This window comes from Poecilia reticulata, linkage group LG15 (assembly GCF_000633615.1).
Source record: "Poecilia reticulata strain Guanapo linkage group LG15, Guppy_female_1.0+MT, whole genome shotgun sequence".
NCBI classification, from domain to species: domain Eukaryota; kingdom Metazoa; phylum Chordata; class Actinopteri; order Cyprinodontiformes; family Poeciliidae; genus Poecilia; species Poecilia reticulata.
In genome coordinates, this window is record NC_024345.1 from 12673236 (window position 1) to 12682143 (window position 8908).

At 40.3% G+C, this 8908-nt stretch overlaps 1 protein-coding gene across 1 annotated transcript in view; it reads right to left on the reverse strand.

Moving 5' to 3' along the window:
* Nucleotides 1–8908, reverse strand: part of LOC103476756 (C-terminal-binding protein 2-like) — a 74268-nt gene that overhangs the window by 64285 nt on the left and 1075 nt on the right. The gene's annotated exons all lie outside the window — the stretch shown is intronic.

Here is an 8908-nt window from a genome sequence, read left to right on the forward strand (position 1 = left end):
TTTTTTTAAACGAACTTGACTAAATGTCTTCCGTAAGCTCAAACGTATGTTGCTGCAGCTTAAAGAGTAAAAAGCTGTTGAAACTTTAAAGCGCAGTGCCTTGAAACAGTATATGCTTGAAAACACCAGTAACGCCTATATCAAGCCTCTCACCGAGTCCTGAAGGGATAAATCTCAGAGGACTGAGGAGGAGCCGACTGTGTGTGGCTTGCTCTGGACTCTTTAAAACATTAAACCCCATTAAATCCCCCCCTTTTTTTTCCTTTTTTTTTTCATCTCGCATCTCAGGTGAAAATCAAGCACAACATTGTGTGAACAAGCTAACGAAGAAAGAGGAAACCTCCTGCAGAGCTTCTCAGGAGAATCAAAGAGTTACCCTCAGGCTCACCAAAGACTGGTAATATTCATAATGGAGATAGCTTAGGTGATAAAACTCAATCACACAGCACAGACAGTTATTCTGTCAACACTCCCATTACTGCAACGAAAGGAGTGGATAATAAGCTCATTTTCAAAACAGATGAGCAATGGGAACCAGGAACAAAGCGTTCCCAGTTCAGCTCCAAGCAGGTAACTCATATTTGTGACATTATGCAAGCTTCCGTTTGTGTTGTGCTGATGGAGCGACGCGGTTTACAGCCGCACTCGTATTCATTGCTCGTTTAATTCAAAACGGAGTGCAGACACTTGCTTTTTTAACACCACGGTTTAGATTTCGAGTGATTCTGTGGACATTTGCCAGGTCGTCCTGTTGTTTGGACTCACGCCAGTAATTATGCAAGCAAAAGTGCTGTTGGACGCATAAACGTGTGATACGTGAGCTGTTTTTCAGCTGGTCTGGAAGGATAAGCCAGCAAAATTACCAAGCCAATGGGCTCACATCAACATAATCGCACTTATGGCACCAAATGAAGTCCTTGAACACCATTTATGTGAAGCGCGGTGTTTAAAAGTTAGAGATCCACTCGTTTAAATCTGTACGCTGCATCTTGAAGGAACAGAAAAGTGAAGAGCAGCAACTGGTGGAAAAGTTATTAAAAGAAGTTAGAGATCTAGAATGTTTTATTACTGTTGATAGAATATCAACCAGCAATGACATGAAGGGTCTGATTGCTATCCAGATAAAGATTATTCTAACAATTATTATTATTTTCAACATACCATTTTTTAATTAAAGTGTAAACAGAGTCAGATAAATTGTATATTTATAAAAAAAAATTAAATAAAAAGAAACTCCTGTTACATTGGCGTATTGCCTTTGAGAGGATTCTGTGACGTACGTAGAGAATCTATGACACACGACCCGGAGATCCTACGGGTTCGTGACATGAGGTTTTTGAAATACCAGGACATTTCAAATAAAAACCCAGTTTTCTCTGCCAGATCACTGAAAATAGTTCATCATAGGGTTTAGCAGACAATCTAAACCAAATGGTTTAATCAACACAGAAATCCTTCAAGAAACACACCGTAAATAGTATGGGGTTTTTATTCCCTGCACCATAAACGCACTGAAATTAAAAGTTGGAGTTTTTCCTTTTCCATAATAGAGGATACAGCTACAGGACATTAACTTGTTTACAGCCTTTTTTCCACATCTTTAACACTGGTGCCAGTAAGTGCGACAAGTGATGTGTTAAGGCCTCAAGTCGGAGTGCCATGGCTCAAAACGCTGTTTTTTTTCTGACACTTGGAGACAATCTGTTGCACTTTATTCACATCATATCCATAGTGATAATAGACCCCCGGATGCTGGATTTTCAAGAACGGAATACATTTTCTAAATTTTTATATATATTTTTTCCTTCTTAAAGGTTTAATCGTTTTGTTTGAGATAATCTACTCCCCTGGTGGAGTGTAGGAAAAGAAAACCTTCAACTCCACGAAATAAGTTAGAATGAGTTCATGCATCTTCCTCCGCCATTAGAGGTAGCACTCAGACAGTGCGCATGCATACTAAAAGTGTGCATACTCCACCACACCAGATTGAAACATCCTATTAGCCAGCACACTCACAGAGCCATTAGCTTTTAAATATGCAAGAGCTGTGCTCCTTTCAAAATGCCATTTTTACTCTGCTGCAAGCAGAGTTCTTCAGTTGTCATAAACAACTCTCTCTCTCTCTCTTTTTTTTTTTTTTTAATTCAAGGACCTTTTCAAATGTCAGGGCCAATCAAACACAACACGACAGGTCTCTGGACAGAAAAAAAGGAACACAGCTCAGAGGGCAGAGAAGAAAAGCAGACCTATTATGCATATTCATGCTGTTGGAAGGTTCACTGACTGCTGTCTCTGTAAATTGTAACCAGTGGCAAAACAGTTTTGCGGTAGGAGAACACAAGAGGAAAAAAACAAAAAAAAAACAGGCTTTTAACTCTTCTCCACCCTCACCATGTCTAAATGTCAATGTGACAGAACTGTGATGGCCAAAGCATTGTGTGCCCATGAGTGACTCCCAAATCCTCCTATCTCCATCTCTCTTTCTTTTTTTGTTTCTTTTCTCCCCCCTCCCCTTTATCTCCGTCAGCAAGTTCAAGCAGAAAAGTTTTCCCCGCGAAATTTGGAGCTCAGCAGAATGGCAAACAAACAGCCGTCTCCTCTCGCCAGCCCGGGCCAACTTCAGCATTTTAGACATCTCTTTCAGTTTGCAGCTTCCCCCAACATCAGCAGGATGGATTCTCCTGACACAAGTCTATGTCAGCTGGACTGGAACAGAGAGAGTCTGCTGAGACACAAAGGAGCCTTTCCTCGCTCCATGCCACCTCCCTCCAGTGTGCAGAGAGAGCGAGTAAAAGGAGGCAAGAGTGGCAAGTGTTGGAAGGAAATAAAAACCAACACAAACGCGCTCACGTTCAGCATATCGTCTTAAGAGAACATCAGCAGGTCAGGGGGGGGGAAAAAGAGAGAAGGATAGCAAACCCCGCTGTTACAGTCTTCCTCGCTCCTTCCCTGCCTGCCTCTCTTCATTTGTATCTGTCTCCTCACTTTGGCCACAGGAAAGCACAGTCATCCAGGAGGACATTATTAGCTGTCAGCATTAACAAACCGTGTAGCAGCAGCAGTAGCAGCGGCGGCGGTGGCAGCAAGAGTCAGTTTCATAACAATGCTTTGCCTCTGCTCCAGAGAGTGGAGCGAGCAGCTAGAGCAGCCTGCTGGGTGCAGATGGTGCTTTGTCTCTGCTAGTTTCTGCAAAAATGACAGTCACAAGCACGGGCACACGTGTGCTACTAGATGGAGAACATTTATCATTCCCTTTCTTGACTTTTTCATGGTGGTGTGATTTAGGAGTTAAAAGACGGGTGTGTAAATCTCTGGTTACTGGGGAGTAAAGAAAAGGAGGTAAACTGGAAGAGATAAAGAAGATGATGATGATGATACACTGGAAATATGTATCACTCCACCTTACAGACTTTTTGCAATTTCTTTTTTTTTTTTCCCCAAAGATAACCAGGGTTATTTGCAGCTCTGAAATAACTGCTTCACATATTATGAAATAAAAAAACCTGCCGTTACACGTTTGCATTGACAGGTTGTTTCTTTTATATATTTTGAGGTATTTTTGGACTGAGACAAACTGGAGGGTTTCCAGGCTTATGTAGCCCACTAACATTGTGTTGCGTCATCACAATTACATTATATGTGTGGACTTTAACTAGGCCACCTTAAAAACTTAGTTTAGTTTCATTTGAGCCTTTCAGAGGATGACTTGCTGGTGTTGTGTTCTAATGCATAACCCAAGTGAACTTAAACTTTAGGTCAGGATCTCATGGCCGCACATTTTCCATCAGGATTTGCAGGTAAAGAGCAAAACTCATGGTTTCATGAATTATTGTTCTGCTCCTGAAGCAGCAAAGCAGCCCCAGATCATTACACTACTGATGTTTTTTCTGTTTCTATGCTTAATGTGGCTGGGAGCCCATCCTCTAAAATGCACAACATTCGTTTCATCGCTCCAAACGTCGTGTACATCTTCAAGATGCTTTAGGGAAATGTGAAATATGTCTTTGTGTTCTGTTTGGTCAGCAGTGGTCTGACTTCGCAGTTTTTGCTGAGTCGCTTTCTCATAGACGAATTATGAACACTGACCTTAACTGAGATAAGAGAGTCCTGCGGTGCTTTAGATGTTGATCTGGGTTTTTTCTTTTTTATGACCTTCTGGAGGAGTCATAAATCTGCTCTTGAAGTAATTTTGCTCGGTCTAACACTCATGGGAAGGTTTCCCACTCTTCCATGTTCAAGTGGTTCCAACTGTGGTTCACAATGCTTTAGAAAGGAGTTTGCAACAGTTTCCAGCCTGACAAATCTCAATCACTTTTTAATCAGGTCTCGATTTTTACACTGGAACAACATGCGTCACTTACACTTATTTTTTAACCCTGCGTTAAGTTGCCAACAGGTTCTATTCAAATGACTGTTTTATTCCTACTAGTCATCGTAATTATTCGAAAACTACCTTTTGTATCTGCTCTTATCTTTGTCTGTCAGCAAACACTCGATCTCCAGTCTGCGACTCATCTATCTAGCCTTAGCTTGCCCAAGCTCACAACACGTATGTCTGGAAGGCTCCATGAAGGCACACGAGAGTAATTAGAAGTTCTATGGAGGGAAAGAGATAGTCATTAGGAAAACAGAACAATCAGCGCACAGTGTGACGCTTCACATCAGACAGAGGGAGCAAACTCCCATGATCATAAATACAGAGAACACTATGCTGTTGCTCCTCTGGTGCCATGAGGGTTTTTTTTTTTTATATACAATAATGAGAATATAATTTAGGGAAATTCTCATTTATGCTCCGGTAATGCAGAGTGAACACGCTGTGTTCTCTTTACCCTGTACACATCTCTCTCTCTCTCTCTCTCTCTCTCTCTCTCTCTCTCTCTCTGTGTCTACGGGTCAAAATCAGGATACAGAAGATGAGACAATATTTCAAATATATCGTATTATGCATTCAAAGTACTTTTGGGAGGAAAAACTCTGAAATAATTGTGTTTTTTTTAAACAGAATTGCTGCTGCCATTATTCTCGGCATCTCAGCTGTTATTACTTCAGACTGCCTTTGTCTATAAGACTGTTCATGCTGCACAGCAATGCACTTGATGCTGTTCATAATTTCACAAAGTTGAATAGAAGTTCTCTAAGTGGCACCGGGTTGGTGGCTGAGATGGTAATTACAGGTTGATTTTGTGTCTTGGGAACAATTTCACTCTTGATTTGGCTTTATGTTTCAAATCGTTAGCCTGCTAGGAGACTCAGTTTTTATTTATTTGTCAATTTTCTGACTTGGGGTATCAGATTTGACAAATTGTTCAGGCATTTCAAAGACTCCTGAATAAAAGTCACTAAGAAGACTCACACTGGCTTTGCAAGTGAGACAGCGCGTCTACATTAGAAATGGTCAAACAGAAAGACATTTTCTTTGCATGCCTCTCAAAAGCCTGCTTGGCATGTAAATAGCATGTCATGGTTGCTATAGAGACACGTTTTTTTTGTTTTCTCTAAAAGAAGAGTGTCAATATTATCCCAGGATGTAACTCCTGGCTGCAGTAAACTTCTTACTGAGTGTGTTGGTAGATATATTTAAGTTTTAAACTTGTTTTTTAGTATTTGAAACTTTTTAAGCATTGAGCAACTATGCGTCTAGCCATTTCCTGATCAATACTCATCTGCCTTCCTCAAATGATGTTTGCTTGTCTTTCCCATTTTGCAGTGGAGCTAAGAGAAACAAATCTCTCTCTTGCACAACAGGAAAACAAAAACTCAGAAATTACTAATTAGTCACTATAAGACATCCTGATCAACCCCCCAGAAAAACATTTAAAAGAAATTGTAATATTTCTATTGCATAGGAATCATTTGAGATGTATGTTATTTTGAAAATAATAATAATAATAATAATAATAATAATAATAATAATAATAATAATAATAATAATAAAATCCTTGCATGGGATTTTGAAACATTTAAATTACTACATTTAAATTTAGTTCTAAAACTGAAGGTTGGATTTTGGAAAGAGATTGTTTCATTGCCATGGAACAACAATTCCCTTTAAGGCATTTTGCGTATTCCATACCACAAAATATCAAGGGTGCCGCATATAACTTTTGGCACCAATAAGTGGATAAAACTCAATAGTCTTTGATTGCCTCAATTAAAAACCTTTCAAAAAACAGCAAAGCAATACGGCGCGTTTGTTTTCCTGCTGCTGCAGCAGCTCAGCTGTGAGTTAAATGCATAATTCAGAATTGGCAACAACACAAACAAGCTTGTATGGGATTGTAATGTGGTAAGACAAAGCTACACGGTGAGAAACAGCCTCCAGAGTATGAAAAATTACTTGGCTGCACTTAAGAGCAAGCAACTGAGGAGTTATTCATTTCTTGCCACAGTATATATCATATCAGCCACGGCACACAACAAGCGAGCGTGCCCACACACACACACACACACACACACACACACACACACACACACACACACACACAGACTGAGAATCTGAGCGACCAGTTTTCTTCAAAGAGCGAAGGGCAAACAGCTCTTATCGGTGAGGAGAATCAGACACCTGCTGCTGCTGCTGCTGCTGCTGTCTGCAGCGGCACACATCCACTCTCAAAACTGTCCTTGACAACCACAAACACAGATACTCGGATGCATCAAAGACACAACAGGACAAGTTACAACAAGCCAAAAACAGGTGTACTACGACAGGACGCCGATTACACCAAACACGGAACTTTTTTTTTTTTTTTTTAAGTATGTTCTCTCGGGCTAAGCTATTAGCAGCTGCTTAAAGGTTTGTGGAGCTTTAGCTCTTCCCTGTAACAACTTTGAGGCACAGAGCCTTTAGTCTGCAAAGCATGCCACATCATAGAACCAATTTCTGCTTGTTTCAAGTGTCAAAGCTATGAGGCGGTGGAGTGTTATTGAAATAACAATACATTTGCAATATATTGTACACCCCCGAAAGAGCATGTACTTTGATGCACTTATTTTTGAAAATCTGTTTGTGAAACATACTTTGATGGCTAAACGGGGATAACTTTGTAATTCCTTTGCGTGCCGTTGATCTTGGTAATATTCTCTCTGGCAAAAAAATCTGACGTAATATACAGAAATCTTACAACGAAATCTTACGTCTTGAAATGCAGGTGCATCAATTATTATTTGTCAATCCATCCATAAGCTTCGCTGATGGAGAACATCTGCCATGAATTCATGGGGAACTTAGAAATCTAAAAAAGTGTAAAACTTTGGATATGCGAGGGTGGAAAAATGTGGAATTTTGACATGATTGTCATCGGACTCAGTAGACAAAAAAATATATATATGAAAAAAAATATATATAAAAATTGATATCAACCAGCAAAGTCTGATTGATGTATCTATAATGAGGCTAATGATCATTTAGTGTTTTTTTTTCTTTTTGAGAAATAATGGTATTGATATAAATACTCCAATAACTGAACAATCAGCAAAGTTTCTGATAAAACTCAAAAAAAGACAACAAGAAATACTCAAAAAAATATGCAAGGAAAAGCAAAAAAATCAAAAGTCTTATTCCAACTCCCAAATCCTCGCTTCTTTGCTTCTGAAGGATATAAGACAGTTTTTTTTCCGCCTTCTACAGATTGCACAGTGTAATTTCACACCCATTACCTCGGCTCCACAATGCATAGCACAATCACATCACATGACAGCAAAATCCTCTCAAACCAACCTATGGGAACTTTTAAAGGCCGCTGCCATTATGGGAATTCTCAGAAGAGCTCACAAGAGCTATTTCAGCAGCGTCCAAATTACTGTGTTAAATGGAGTATTAGGCTCTTAGAATATGATTAACCAATTGTAATTGCTTCTATGACTTCAAAACAGGCAGCAAACTCACAACCGAGAGTTCTGTTGTTTCTCTCCCTCTCTCTCTCTCCTTGATGCTAAAGCTTTGACGTTCATTTCATCCACATGACAGCAATTCAAGAGAAATCCCGGGTGAAACCCGTGAACCTCTCTCCCGCTTTGGTTGAGCAGCTGTCCGGCTCGCCCCGCACTCATTCAGCGTGGTGTAACACAGCGAAGATACGTGGCTCAACAAGCATCCCGAGCAGCAGATCAGCCATGTACAACGCTCATCCCTACAAGCACAAATCATGTTCATAATCACAGTACACTGAATCTACCAGTCACCAGGGAATATCTGTTGAGGCAAATGAGGCTCCTGGTTTCCAATACAAACACGAGCACATACACCACCGAGACATCTCGCACAAAGCAAGAGCTATCATAAATATTAAAGAACTGATTCTGCATTTTTTTTTTTTCGTTTTTAGCCCTTTCAGCCATAAACAAAAGGGGCCAAGAAGAAGCTGACACATATGCTGCTATGCCGCTCGAGGTGCTTTTTTTTTCTTCTTCTTTAGAGGCCAGCTTTCATATTTGAACACATGTGGGCCATGAACACAAAATGGGAAAGTTCAACTACCCCTACCACCCACCCACCCCCCAGCAGAGCTGCGGGTGCTGTAGATTGAGAGAAACAAACCAAATATATATATATATGCATATATACGTCTGTTGCATCTTTCTTTCTTTTGTTTTTTGATTTAAGAAAACATTGATTTAAGAAAACATTGACATATAATCCCCAATCCACAATTCAAAGCAAACCTCTTGAGGTGATTAAATGTTTTAATAACGTAGCATCTGAAATGCAAACACTGCAATCCAGAGGGGACTGCAGGCCAAGGCCTGCACATCATTAGCACAAAGGGCCCTTTTCTCTGCACACTAAAGTTCCCCTGCCTGTTGTGACAATGCCCAGGGGGGTAGAGCAGATGTCCGTTGCCAGCAGCACATCTGCATACAGCTTCTATCCCCACCCCTTCACTGGTCAGACAATGGAGCCGACCCC